This window comes from Lutra lutra, chromosome 3, assembly GCF_902655055.1.
Source record: "Lutra lutra chromosome 3, mLutLut1.2, whole genome shotgun sequence".
NCBI lineage: Eukaryota > Metazoa > Chordata > Mammalia > Carnivora > Mustelidae > Lutra > Lutra lutra.
In genome coordinates, this window is record NC_062280.1 from 1,520,033 (window position 1) to 1,533,677 (window position 13,645).

At 42.0% G+C, this 13,645-nt stretch overlaps 1 protein-coding gene across 9 annotated transcripts in view; it reads left to right on the forward strand.

Moving 5' to 3' along the window:
- The window catches only part of GULP1 (GULP PTB domain containing engulfment adaptor 1), a 263,779-nt gene that overhangs the window by 83,071 nt on the left and 167,063 nt on the right, over positions 1-13,645 (forward strand). For all 9 annotated transcript variants that reach the window (XM_047720545.1, XM_047720547.1, XM_047720540.1 and 6 more), the window contains exon 3: positions 929-1,028. The gene's annotated coding sequence lies outside the window, so the exon portion shown is untranslated. The remainder of the gene's footprint in view (positions 1-928; positions 1,029-13,645) is intronic.

Consider the following 13,645-nt stretch of genomic DNA (forward strand, 5'->3'; position numbering starts at 1 on the left):
TCAGAATATTCAGATGGCTTAGATACAAAGAGGCAGAAATAAAATATTTGAAATGTGTCTCTGGTCTATAATTTGAGAAAGTCAAAGTCTTGGATTTGGGTTTACCAATGGTCTGTATCAAAATTATGGAAGAAAGCAGAACCAAACAGTGAGATACATGTTTGTATTTTTGTGAAAACAAAACAGAGAAAAAACCCAGCTATTTTGGCAAGAAGACATACTATATTGTGAACATTTTGCTAGTATTTGAAATTTATATCACAGGTACATTTGAAATGACGAAATTAAGGGAAGGTATAATTTGTGTTGCATCTGGAAAGACTTTTTCCTTTCATCTGTTGGGAAAAAAAAAATGTAAAAATCTTAATCAGCCTCTACGTCTCTTCACATATAGCGTGAAAATGAATAGAAGGATGAGTTACCTGAATGCTTCTCCACAGCAGTGGAAGTGGAATGAAAGTTAAAATAGATCAATGCTTTCTAAAATTCTGTTTCATCTTCTTAATCAGGGACAGAGTATGCGCTTGGTTGGTTTAATTAGCTGATAACTGAGGGAGATAGCTGGGGCTAGCTGTGCAGCCCGCAGGGGAAAGCGGGGTACTGTCAGCCATCATCACTGTGCTTTCATAGTAACATCTCCCTGAGTTAAAACACTTAACTTATTACTAGCAATTTTGGTATTTGACCTTATCTAGCAATCTATTACTCTAGCTTTTCAAAAAAAAAAAATTACATGCTTTACCTCTGTTTTGTTTTGTTTTCTATTAAGTAACTTTCTTGAACTTTCACAAGAAACATACTTAGAATTTTAGAGTATGTACCATAGGTTCTGAATTAAAATACACATAAGTGTAATTATTGGTTACTTCTATTCCGTCCAATTTTAATTTTATTTTTAGTTATATGTGATTCCTTTTGATATACATAGGAGAGAAAGTAATTGAAGAACTCAAATGGCGACTGTATGATTGAAACTATTCGAAGCCAAGAGTCTACATACTCTTTCAACCATATTCAGGCTCTCCCAGGTAAGAGTAAGTGGTTGTTTACATACTTACACCATTTTGAAAAAAATTTGAAACTATAAACAATTTTTTTGTACTAAATATTTAAAGAGATGGTTTTATTGCAGGATATGTTAAAATACATAAAAGCAAAAACAAAATAAAATTAAAATCACAAATGAACGTGTGTTTCAAAAAATAACTTCCTGGATGCCTGTGTGATTCAGTCGATTGTCTGACTCTTGATTTCAGCTCAGGTCTTGATCTCAGGGGTCGAGAGTTCAAGCCCAGAGTTGGGCTTCACACTGGTCCTGGAGCCTACTTAAAAAAATAAATAAATAAAACCAAAAAACTTCTGTTACCATTTTGTTCTATATCATTTAAGGTTTTATTGGTTTTCCACTTGAAACGAAGTTGGGATGTTTCTTTGTTGAATTTCTTTATTATTTTTGTAACAAATCTGTTTTGCTCTGACAGTATAAATTAATGTTTCATATTTTTCTTTGTATCTGTTAAACATAAATGATTTTAAAATATTTTTGAGATGTGTTTCTTATTCATTATATCTTTGTAGATAGATTGGTATGTACATCACTCTTTTTGCATTGGTAGAGTTACTAAAATTAGCATCACTGGCTCAATGGCTGTAAAATTTCACAGGCTTTTTATTATTTCTGAATTTACCTCCAGAAAGTAGTAATGAGTTACAGTTACAGTTTTTGTTAGCCGTTCTTGAAAATGTTGATCCATGACTTAAAATGTTTTCGTTCAAAGAAATTCCCAAACAAAACCTAGTTTGGGTTGAAGAAAAAATTTCACAGTTACGTTAACCTTCTAAATTTTACTTGTAAGCAGTAGCATCATCTACTCACGTATATTCAACCAATGTATCTCTTACATAACTAAATATAAAAGAAAAGCAAATATTATATATCCATAATCTTTCTACACTGTCTAAAAATACATTATTTATAAATGATAACAAATATATTTATTCAGTTAGTATTTAGTGGAAATTTATTCTTGTACTAAGCCTAAGTAAGCACTATGATTATTTGATTATCATTGATGGTAGTGGTGATGGTAGACATTAAGGACAGGAAGGTATAGAAGTGTTTTCTTATCTCTTTCAATTTTCAATAAAATGTGGCAAGATAAGAAATATATTTTATTTCCTTAGGTAAAAGTAGAATGTGCTAGGTGCCAAGAACACTTCAAAAATGAGCAGACCAGTTGAGTTGTGCTTTTCAGAGTAGGTAGAACTTTGGAGGGCCGACTTGGAGCGAAGGTACGCAGCTGAGAAAGTAAGGGGGTGTTCAGGACACGGGAAGGATAAGGTAGATACAGTGGAGTGATGGGAAGTATGTTGTGGATTTGGATTTCTGTGCTGAGGCATTTGTATTTCATCATTATACAGTGAAGGAACAGCTGTAGGGGAGTGAGATGGTCGTGCAGTCCTTTAAGGAGCCGTATATGTGTTAGACTACGGAAGGGGGAGCAGACCAAAAGGAAGGGAGATGATTTACAGACTTTCCCTTTCATTTTCATCAGCATTTGTTAAACTCTTGCTGTTTGCCACGTACTTGAAGAACTTGAGAAACTGTAGAAAAAAAGATGAAGACGTAATCTTCATTCCTGAGGAGCTTGTAGTGTGGGGGATGAGGCACGCAGACCGACAAATGAATGCAATACGCCATAGTAGCTTAAGAATTGAATCGCGTTTTTAAAAATGATTTATTTATTTGAGGAGGGGAGGGCCAGAGGGAGAGGGAGATGCAGACTTCCTCTTGAGCAGGGATTCCAGGACCCTAAGATCATGACCTGAGCTGAAGGCAGACACTTAACCGACTGAGCCTCCCAGGCACCCCCAATTGAATCACATTTTTAAATGAACTAGTTGGTAACTACTTATGTTGAGATGAAGGTACTAGATTATCAGCTGGTGGGGTTTTCTCAAAGACATGGCGTCTGATGAGGTTACCAAGGAGGCAATGTGACAGAGAGGGAAAGTTTAGTGATTGAGATCATAAATGAAGTTTAGATTCAACTCTGAGTATAATGTGGTTTTAAGCTTTTAGGAGTATGAAAAGATACATCCTCATGGACATTACAATCTATTAGGCAGAGCATTTGAGGAATAGAATGTAGTCATTCAAGACAGTGAGGTGTAGAATAGAGATGACAGGAATGTACTGCAATGTTAAGAAAGCAGAAAAGAACTAGAAGTATAATTTCTTTTGCCCCTTTCTGTTGTGATAAGACTAAAGCTGTCTTGCCTGAAGAGTCTCTAGGGAGATCTTCAGTGGAGAGCAAACTCCCATCCCATTCAGGAGATGTATTATGCTTTACTGGAATTTAAATACAAAAGAAAATAACCTTTAACCCATTCAAGAAATTGAGAAAACCATTTTGGTATCACTGACCTTTGGCTGTACATTTAAAATTTATGCTCAGTGTATCTATATACGTAAATGATGCTTCTCCAATAATTAATGATGTTCAGAATAATCTCTATCCATATAGTAACATTAGTTTTCTTTTTATGAGAAGATTTAAAGGAATCCTGTATATTTATTTACGTAATACATAATTGTAGTGAATGACCATAAATTAATTATTATTTGAATGACATAGTAAAACCTAGCAAAGTGGTTATCAGATACGTTGGTCTCTATATTGCAAAGTGGTGAACTATGGGCCTTTTAATGTAAACTAATAATTCCTGTCTCAAGGGTGTCGTGTATTTTACCAAAGCCTTTATATGTTTAGAGGTAACTTTTTTTTCTTAAGATTTTATTTATTTGAGGGGCGCCTGGGTGGCTCAGTGGGTTAAAGCCTCTGCCTTCAGCTCAGGTCATGATTCCAGGGTCCTGGGATCGAGCCCCACATTGGGCTCTCTGCTCGGCAGGGAGCCCCCTTCCTCCTCTCTCTCTCTGCCTGCCTCGCTGCCTACTTGTGATCTCTCTCTGTCAAATAAAAAAAAAAAAAAAAAAAAAAAGATTTTATTTATTTGACAGACAGAGATCACAAGTAAGCAGACAGGCAGGCAGAGAGAGAGGAGGAAGCAGGCTCCCCATTGAGCAAAGAGCCTGATGCGGGGCTGGATCCCGGACCTTGGGACCATGACCTGAGCTGAAGGCAGAGGCTTTAACCCACTGAGCCACCCAGGTGCCCCTAGAGGTAATATTTTTTAATAAAATATTTTAATTTGCTTTTTAGAGCATGATTTACATTGAGAAACTCTAGCTCAGTGAAACTAAAAATTTTTTTTCAAAGGATAATTTTTATCTGTAGGGATAGAAATAAGTGAAGGAGAAGGTTTTACACTAATACGTGCAGTACATGCAGAAATGGAAATGGCTGTGTCAGAGAAGGAAGCTGGCAGCCACAAGTTACAAATCGCGTGGGTTGTCCGTCAGGGGCCGGGCAATCCGGCCTGGGACATTTTGGTCAGATGACTGTCTGCAAAAGAACCTCGGTTTGTCCAGCAGTCTGTCCTTCCTAGTAGTCGCGTCTACGTTTGAAGAGTCTCGCCGGCCGTTACTGTTCTTAGATGGCAAGTAACAGAAACTCGTTGTCGGTAGTTTAATCAAAAAAGCAGTCTGCTGAGAGGATAGGAGTTAGTTCGGAGAATGGGAAGGTCATCAGCCATGACGGCTTGCAGGGAAGAGAGGAGTCACAGCTTCTCCAGGAAGCTGGGGAGACCGAAGGGGACGTCCTGCAGCTCACCCTGGCCCGGTCCTGCGTGGCAGCACACAGAGGGGGTCTGCATGGCTGAGTTTGAATTATTTGCCCTCTGCCAGCAACAGGGACACTTGATTAACAATTCTCTGGAGACTGTGTACTCAGGGAGAGGTTGGATTCCCAAAAGGAACTTCAGAGTTTTGAGACCAGGATGGGGAATAGATACGGGGCAGTAAAAACAATGGACGTTTCTTAAAACCCTTCTTCAGGGCTGTCATTCGAAAGCCACCAAACTCTGACAGCAATGATGCCTTGATAAAGATTTCGCAAGGAAAATTAACATAGATTAAGTAATAGTGTTACTCAGGTTTCAGAAGATATCAGCTATTATGAGAAATTTATTCTTTTATGCATTTTTTAAAAGATTTTATTTACTTATTCGTGAGAGAGAGCACAAGCAGGGGAGCGGCAGGCAGAGGGAGAAGCAGCCCCCTGCTGAGCAGAGAGCCTGACGAGGGACTCGATCCCAGGACCCCGGGATCATGACCTGAGCGGAAGGCAGCGGCTCAACCGACTAAACCACCCAGGCGCCGTGTGCGTATTTTTATTAATCACCTGTCATGCGTCAGTTGCTGTACTTAGCAGTGAACACGGAACTGGAAGAACCAGTCCTTGGTTTGCATGGAGTTTCGGGTCCAGCAAGAACTGAAATACAGCGACTCAAATACTGCAGTCATTTAAGGTACACGGTGGGCGAGTTTCTAGGGCTGCTGTAACAGAACCACAGACTGGGCAGTTTGAAACAAGAAAACTTCTAGAGACTAGACGTCTCAGGTCAAGGTGTCCTTAGGGTCGTAGAATCTAGAGGGGATCCTTCTTTGTTTCTTCTAGCTTCCGACGGCTGCTGGTATCCCTGGCCTTGGGATAGCATAAATACGTTCTAGCTCTGTCTTCTTCATATGGCCTTGCTCGCCGTGTGTCCCTAGGTTTGTCCTCTTCTCTTCTTATGAATGTTCCAGTCATTGGATTTAGGTCCGTCCTAGATCCAGAATGATTTTTTCTCTGATTACATCTGTAAAGATCCTATTTCCAAATAAGCTCAATGCTGAAGTTCTGAGTGAACAAGAATTTTGTAGACGTGCTATTTTACCCACTCTAGGAGGGCACAGGACACTATTCCCGGCAGAGTCCCTGAGCCTGTTCTTGGGGTGTGCTGGAGGGGCTACTTAAAGGATTAAGGGTGAACGTTGGGTGGATCCTGCCAGCATTTATGAAGACGCGTAGTTTGTTAGAAGAACTGACGGCAGTCCGGTCCAGCTGCAGCAGAAATTACTCCGGGTTGGATGTGGTGTGGAGAGGAGAGATGATGGTGAGGAGGCTAGTGAGACTCACGAGAGGGGAGCTTGTTAGGACTCTGACGTTATCCTGAGTATCAGTGGGGGCCACCAGAAGGCTTGAAGCAAGTGAACGACCACAGCACATTTCTGCGTTACGGAAATTGTTTTGGGTGTGGTGTAGCGGTGAGAGATGTGGGAGCAATGCTGGAGAAAGAAAAGCTCGCTAGGCGCCTGTGAGGCAACCCGGGTGTGAAATAGCAGAGGCCTGGCGAGGGAGATGCTGGTGGGAACGAAGGGAAACAGCTGTAGCTCAGCAGGCCGAAAAGGGGAGCTGATTTCATGTGAATTACAGACAAGAGGAGTCAATACGACGGCGCAGGTGCCGGTTTCTGAGTCTGGACGACGGTTGTAGGTGCTGAGATTGGAAATGTGAGTGAGAGACAGAGGGAGATGAGACAGAGACAGATGGACACATAGAGAGAGACCTGGAAACAAAGTAGTGGATTCAGTTTGTATATTTTCAGTTTTATTGCTCTGGTGCTTCTCCATGAGTATGTTCAAGAAGCAGTTTCTGTACGGGACGGTGCTGTTGAGTAGGGAAGTACGAGCACATAAATGGTACCTGAAATTGTTGAGTATATTTTGGAAAAGAATTTTTTCTGTTATTACTGTATCCAACAAAAGAATATGAGGCAGAGCGAAATAATGACATTTAGAAATAATATTTATTTGCTTTTTGTGACAACATGGGTGGACCTGGAGGGTATCACGTTTAGTGAAATAAGACAGGGAAAGACAAAATACCTTAGGATTTCCTTTGTATGTGGAATCTAAAAAGCAAAACAAATGAACAAACAAAACAAAACAGAAACAGATGCATAAACGCAGAGAATGAACTGGCAGTTGCTAGAGGTGAGGGCCCTGTGAGCGGCGGGGCGAATAAGTGAAGCGGTTAAGAAGGACAAACTTCCAGTTACAAAAAAATAAATCACAGAGACGTAAAGACAGAATAGGGAATATAGTCAATAGTACTGTAATAACTTTGTGTGGTGACAGATGATAACTGCACTTACTATCATGGCGAGCCTTTCATTATGTATATAACTGTTAGATCACTAGGTTGTACACCTGAAAGTAATATAGCATTGCCTTGTACTTCCGTTAAAAAAAGAATATTTAATGACATAGGAAAAAGCCGTTATAAAATGCAAACAGAACAGAATTGAAAAGGACAAAACTGGGACACACAGCTATATCGATGATCAGATCTCAACACACTACATCTGCAGCCTTTAATAGGAAATACTCAAAGTAAATGGTTTTCCAGGTCAGCGGTCACTCTTTCTTGGTGACTTTAATATTTTTTTTTAAATTTTAAACTTATTTTTAAAGTATAGTGCACCTAATGAGCGTATACTGCTTTTATAATCAGGGAAAAATGTATTTTTTAGGTAAATTATAGCACATAAAATGTACCTGAAATACAAATTTTATAGGATTAATGTTTCTAAAAATAAGTAATTGAGTTCAAGGATTGAGGATCTTTTGACTTTGGAGGAAGAGTTGTGAGTGAGTAAAGTATTATACCACCTGAGCCCAGGTAACCCATAAAACACCTTGAAATGTATGTGGGGATATAGATTGTCTGTCCTCAGCTTGGTTAAGTAGTTATTTGATAAATCAGGGGAAGAATTACTACTTTTGAATGAAAAGTTGAAAAGAATGCACATTGAGAGCATTTTTCACCTGATTTTGAAAACCATATGAGTGAAGAGCGATTTAATAAAACAGGAACAGATCCTTGTATGCAAGTTGTCATCAGTAATCCCACGTTACTTCATGGAAGGTGATCACACAACATTTCTGTGCAGATTTTACTAATTTTTGTAAGACTGAAGTGGTATTTAGATTTCTGGAATGCAATGTTAGGGCTTTAATATTAAAACCGCTTTATTATATCTGAAGTTCGTGCTGTGAGAACAGAACATATTTGCATGTTCTTTTTTTTCCCCCCACCCAGTTTCAGAATATTTAACAACTATTCCATTAACACATCCTGGATGATATAAAGAAGCAATTAAAACTCTCAAGCCATCTTTAGGCTATTTACATTTTTTGGAGTTACCAAGAGATAACACAGGGTAATTAATGTTGCATAAGAATTTTAATAAAAGGCCGAATGCTGGCTACCACCTGCAGAAAGGAAAAATTATTTGACATTTAGGTGGAAAGTGTTCTTTACTTTTAAATTTCTATAATTGCTTAAATAGCATTGTTTGCCTTGACTCATCAGTACAATTACTTGCTAATTCTAACCTGGGATGAAATATAAAAATTTTTGCTGTTTAAGGACAGTTCAGAATTCAATTATACTTTCACTTGCTGATGACTATAAATTAAGCAGACCTTCTTTCTTTAAAAATAATTTTGAAGTGAAATAAGTCAATCAGAGAAAGACAATTGTGTGATCAATGATAGGTGAAATTTGAGAAACAAGGCAGAGGATCATAGGGGGAAAACGGGGACAAACCGTGAGACTCAATCTCAGGAAACAAACTGAGGGTTGCTGGAGGGGAGAAGGGTGGGAGGGATGGGGTGGCTGGGTAAGGGGCATTGAGGAGGACCTGTGTGGTGGTGAGCGCTGTGTATTATGTAAGACTAATGAATCGTAGACCTGTACCCCTGAAACAAATAATACATTATATGTTAATAATAAAAAAATTAAAAACCCACAAAAATAAAAAAGTAAAAATAGTTTGTATGTACTTTGTAATAGATATACTAGATATAAGTTTCTTGGTTAATTATTTATGAGAAAATATAGATAATTATAATAGAAAGGGAATATAAACTTATATTTCATTCATTTCAGTGGGATTTTGAATTTTTCAAAGCACGTTTATATCTTCTATATTATTTAGTTAGATTATCCCAAGAATATTTTAGATGATTTCTCCTATGAAAAATTTGACTCGGTTAATACTATAGGTCTGGAATTGTACTACACGATATGTCTGCTGGAATTTAGAGGCCTTTTTCATTCTTAAATGGAGTTTTCTAAACTCCTGAATCATCAAAACTCTGCCACAGGATCCTCAGCAGCATTCGCAGTAAGGGGCAGCGGTCTGTGTCAGGCCCTGTTGTAAGCTGTGTGCGCATGGAGTACATTTGCTCCTCACGCAGAAATTTCTAGGTAAAGAAGTCAGGGTGCCGATGGGAAAGCTTAGACACAGAGGGGTAAAGTAAACTCGCCCAAAGTCAAATGGCAGAGATGGGATTAGAACCCAAGTAGAGTCTTCATTGTGTCCACTCTACTCTCCTGCAAGAAAAAGACAGGTATTAACATAAGAGAGTATTTTAATCCAAAAATATCGAGCCCCCCAGGCAGCATTCCCTTGTCATCCTGCGAGACAGGCTGACTCTCAGCTCTGTGCTGCGCCTGTTAGAGTCCGTCCCCTGCGTTTCTGGCCCGCCCTCCACATCATTTCAAATCCCTTAACTCTACTCTTCTGCCTGATATATAGTTTTATTTACATGTTTTCTAGTATGTATCGTTACAAAGAGTTTCCCAAATAGGCCTCTTATTTTGTTTAATTAGAAAGTACGAAAATAACATTTTGAGATACTTTTGTGCCCTCGGTTAACCCTAACACAAACAGCAGTAGTAAGTTTTCAGGGTGGGGAGATTATTAAAGAGCTTTGATACCCCCTTTTATAATTTAAACCTATACTTGACATTTAATTATATTTTGAGGAGAAAATTATAGGTTTGGTATTCCTTAGGAGAAACCAAGCACACGTAGTCATATCCCACTTACAACCTCAAATTCCTGGGTAGAACAGAGAATGAACATAGATAATTCTGTTCAGAACTGTGCTGGAAAATAGGGAACCCTGTGTAAGCCAAAAAGTATGAGAAGTTTAGGAAGGGATACAGTGTCGGATTTGACATGTCAGATTTGAAAACCGCAACTCAGTCTGTGCACAGTGGAGGTGGCTGACCGGGGGCGGTGTCGTACCAGAAGGGGCAGGTTCCACGTCCTTGCGGGAGCCGTGGGGAGCCGCACGTTCAGGGGTCACAGCTGGGTGCTTCGCTGACATACAGCAGGGGACCAGTCAGATGCTCACACGTGCAGACCTGCTTGTGTCTGCCGGGGCCCGACAGTGAGGGTGTGGGTGCGGGTTGGAGAAGGACCCGTGGAGCGGGCAGGTGGTGAGCAGGTGAGCAGAGTTGGGGAGCGACCGGTTCCTCAGTGTGTGCCACCGCTCCCCCCCCCAGACTGACAAGGGACTACGGCGCTGACACAACAGTGCACTAACCCTAGTGCCATTCGTGTAGGACAGCCGAGGGATGGGAGACAAATTGCTGCAGTAGAGGAGAATCGAGTAGAAATTGAGTGAATGAAAAAACTTGATCATAGACCTGTAGCATTTCAGCTAGGCTGAAGCAAAATGAGAACTATTTCAACCTAAAATTCCACTGTATATTTAAAACATGAGAAATAGGGGCACCCGGGTGGCTCAGTCTTTGAGCATCTGCCTTTGGCTCAGGTCGTGATCCCAGGGTCCTGGGATTGAGCCCCGCATTGGGCTCTCCGCTCAGTCTGCTTCTGTCTCTCCCACTCCTTCTGCTTGTGTTCCTTCTCTCGCTGTCCGTCTCTGCCAAATAAATAAATAAATAAAATCTCAAAAAAAAAAAAAGTGAGAAGTAGTGTTCACAAGCAGGGATAAAGATGGAGAAAAAAGGTCATATAGTTCTAAGACAAAACGAGTTACTTTTTGAGAATGCTCTTTTAAATTTTATTTTGTGTAATTCTTTCCAAAATTACTATGTTTAATTTTTATATTATAACATGTCCAATATTTCAACACTAAAATTGTAGGAAAGGTTTAAGTGTTAAATGGTGCATTAAACCAAAGTTTTAGTAAGTTATTTTCTCAAAAGTGCTAATAGCTGGGACAAAACTGTATAGAACTTGAGTATTTCACCATTTATTCTCACTTCTGAAAGTCAGTATAAGTAATTTTGAGAAAATAAACCCTGATAAAAAATAAAGTGTTTGTGTATTCCTTAAACTTATGTTACTTGTCAAGTCTATTGAAAAAATTGTTAAAATGGATAAGTAGTAAAGAATGTACCTTTTTATTTATACCCCACTCCTCATTTCAGAAATAAATTGAATCCAATTTAAAAAGTAGCCAGTGGCACCCTGGTTTGTCCGGCTTTATAATGACGGGATATTTATTTATAATGACAGGATATTTATTTATAATGACGGGATATTTATTACGGAAAGAGAGCGGGATGCCCGGGTCTCTCTGTAGTAGGACATATTAACACTTATGAGGAAATGACTTTTTCTGTCTCCCCAGCGCTAGAAGTTTCCACATAGTAGCTTTGTTACTACTCCGTGGTTCTGTTACAGATTCTTAGTTCTGGAACACCGGCTCGTTTCTTTGAACCTGGACACAGTGCTATGTGGTTATTTAACATAGTCTCCCCAAGCCTGACAGGTTTCTGGTCTCGTTTTTAGTGTTTCATGCAGACAAACCCTTTGAGCCTGTGTAGAGGGGTGTTGGGCAGCTTTTTTCCCTTTGTATACTGAGGAGACTCCGAATCTTTGGGATTCCTCTGTTCTTTCCAATTGGCAGAACTGGCAGTTCATCCACGTTCTTGGGGGTGCAGAGTCGGGCTGCTTCCGTGACAGGTGGGCGCGGTGGGTTGCTGTGATGCAGGAGTGAAGGGGAGAATGTGCGTGTCACTTCAGGTGTGTTTTAAAACCCCACTTGTGTAGTGCCTGGTGCTGGTGGAATTGGTGCTTTCCTATCGTATCCAATAACTCATTTTCTTCTTAAAAATAACTCCCTGTGTAAAGACTTGACCTTTCTTCTCATGGTGCAGATCAGGAAACTGGAGGCCAGAACATTTGAGGGGCTTCCCCCAGGCGCTCGGAACGCAGTCCTGAGGACACGTTCAGCTTAGGACTCGGGTCCTTCTGACCGAATGTGGGTCGTTTGTGCCACGCATTCATTTTCTCACGATGCTTCTTAAACATTATTAATAATTCATATTGCCAGTAGTTTTAGAATTCTTAAGAGTTCAGTTGATGATCTGGCTTCCTACACTTGGCCTTGATTCTCCTGGTTCCAGCCGGTAGGTGGACTGTAGACGGCGGCACCTGAGGGCATCCTTCCCGCCCCCCTGGGCGGTGCTGCGCTTTCCTGGACCTGCAGGTTTCCGTGAGCACCTGTGCTCCTCGTCCCGCTCTGAGGCTGTGTCCCCGGGGCGTGCGTTCGTTCGTTCTGCAAACATTGAGCAGACACCCCATGCCTGCCGGTGTTCCAGGGACTGTGAATTCGGTAGGAAACAAAACAGAAAACCTGCTGCCTTTCTGGGGCTTTCTTTCCAGTGCGAGAGCATTTATTTATAGCCTCTTCCTTCTCAGTTTCCATGAACTAGAATTCAGGAACTTCTTTAAAAATAGAACCTTTGATGTCAGCCTTTTACAAAATTTTTTTTTTTAAGATTCTCCTTTTCCTAATTTCGAAAGCGAGAGAGTGCGTGCACCTGGGCAGAGGGGCTGAGGCAGAGGGAGGGACGTCTCAAGCTGACCCCACCCTGAGCGCGGAGCCCCGGCGGGCTCCATCCCACGGCCCAGCAGATCACAACCTCGCCGAAAGAAGAGGTGGACAGTTAACCGGCACCTTAGGTTTTTGCATATTTTAGAAATAAAATCGTAATGGAAAGTGAAATCATTATGTAACTAACTGGGCAATCACTGTTCTCAGGAAAATCTGACCAACCTGGAGAAATTGTTGGCTTTCAGGCAGCGCTGCCGTTTTTTCGCGTGAAACTCCCAGTCGCGTGGCGAAGGGTACATTCAGGACAAGAGACACCCACACGGGGTCCTCGAGTCAGTCCCTTCCCACGTCTGCCCTAGACAAGGCCCGCCAGGCCCGTCTGTCGTCTGGGCCGCGGCCGAGTCCGTCGCTCCCTTGGGATGCGGGATCACGGCCCCGCGCCTCGGAGCCGTGCGGTCCTGCGAGTGTGGCCCGGCGCTGGCGTCCAGGTCGCGCGCTCCGGCGGAGACACCTGCTCTCCGGGCCGCTGTCGCTCCTCTTCCTCTGCACGCGTCTGTCTTGTTGGAGCAGGATCTGCGCCCGCTTTCTAAGGCAGCGAGGATCTGGCAAAATCTGGTTGAGTGTTCCTACTCCTTTCCGTCCTCAGAAGTGTTTGGTAAGGCTCCCTGCGGGGACGGCCCGCCCCGCTCCCACGTTGAGCGCAGACGCGTCGCGGCGCGCAGCCTGCGGGAGCGCCCCGGCCCGGTTTCCAGTGCCCTGACCCTTTGCAGGACGCCCGAGCCCCTTAAGCAGGAGCGGTGACTTAACCGCCGTGTAGCCGCATCGAGTCGGGCGCGTCCGCTTTGCTAGGGGACCGTCGCTGCTTCCCGGGCTCCGTCCCCTCCAGACCGTCCGGCGCCGCGGGAGCCGGGCCTGCGACGCTAGTGCCGCCTCCCCGCGCCTTCCCTGCAGACAGCAGCCCTCCACGACACCTTTCAACATGACGCATTGTCTTCCTCGCGCTCAGAGACAAGCTTCGTGCCCGCGTCACCGGCCCCC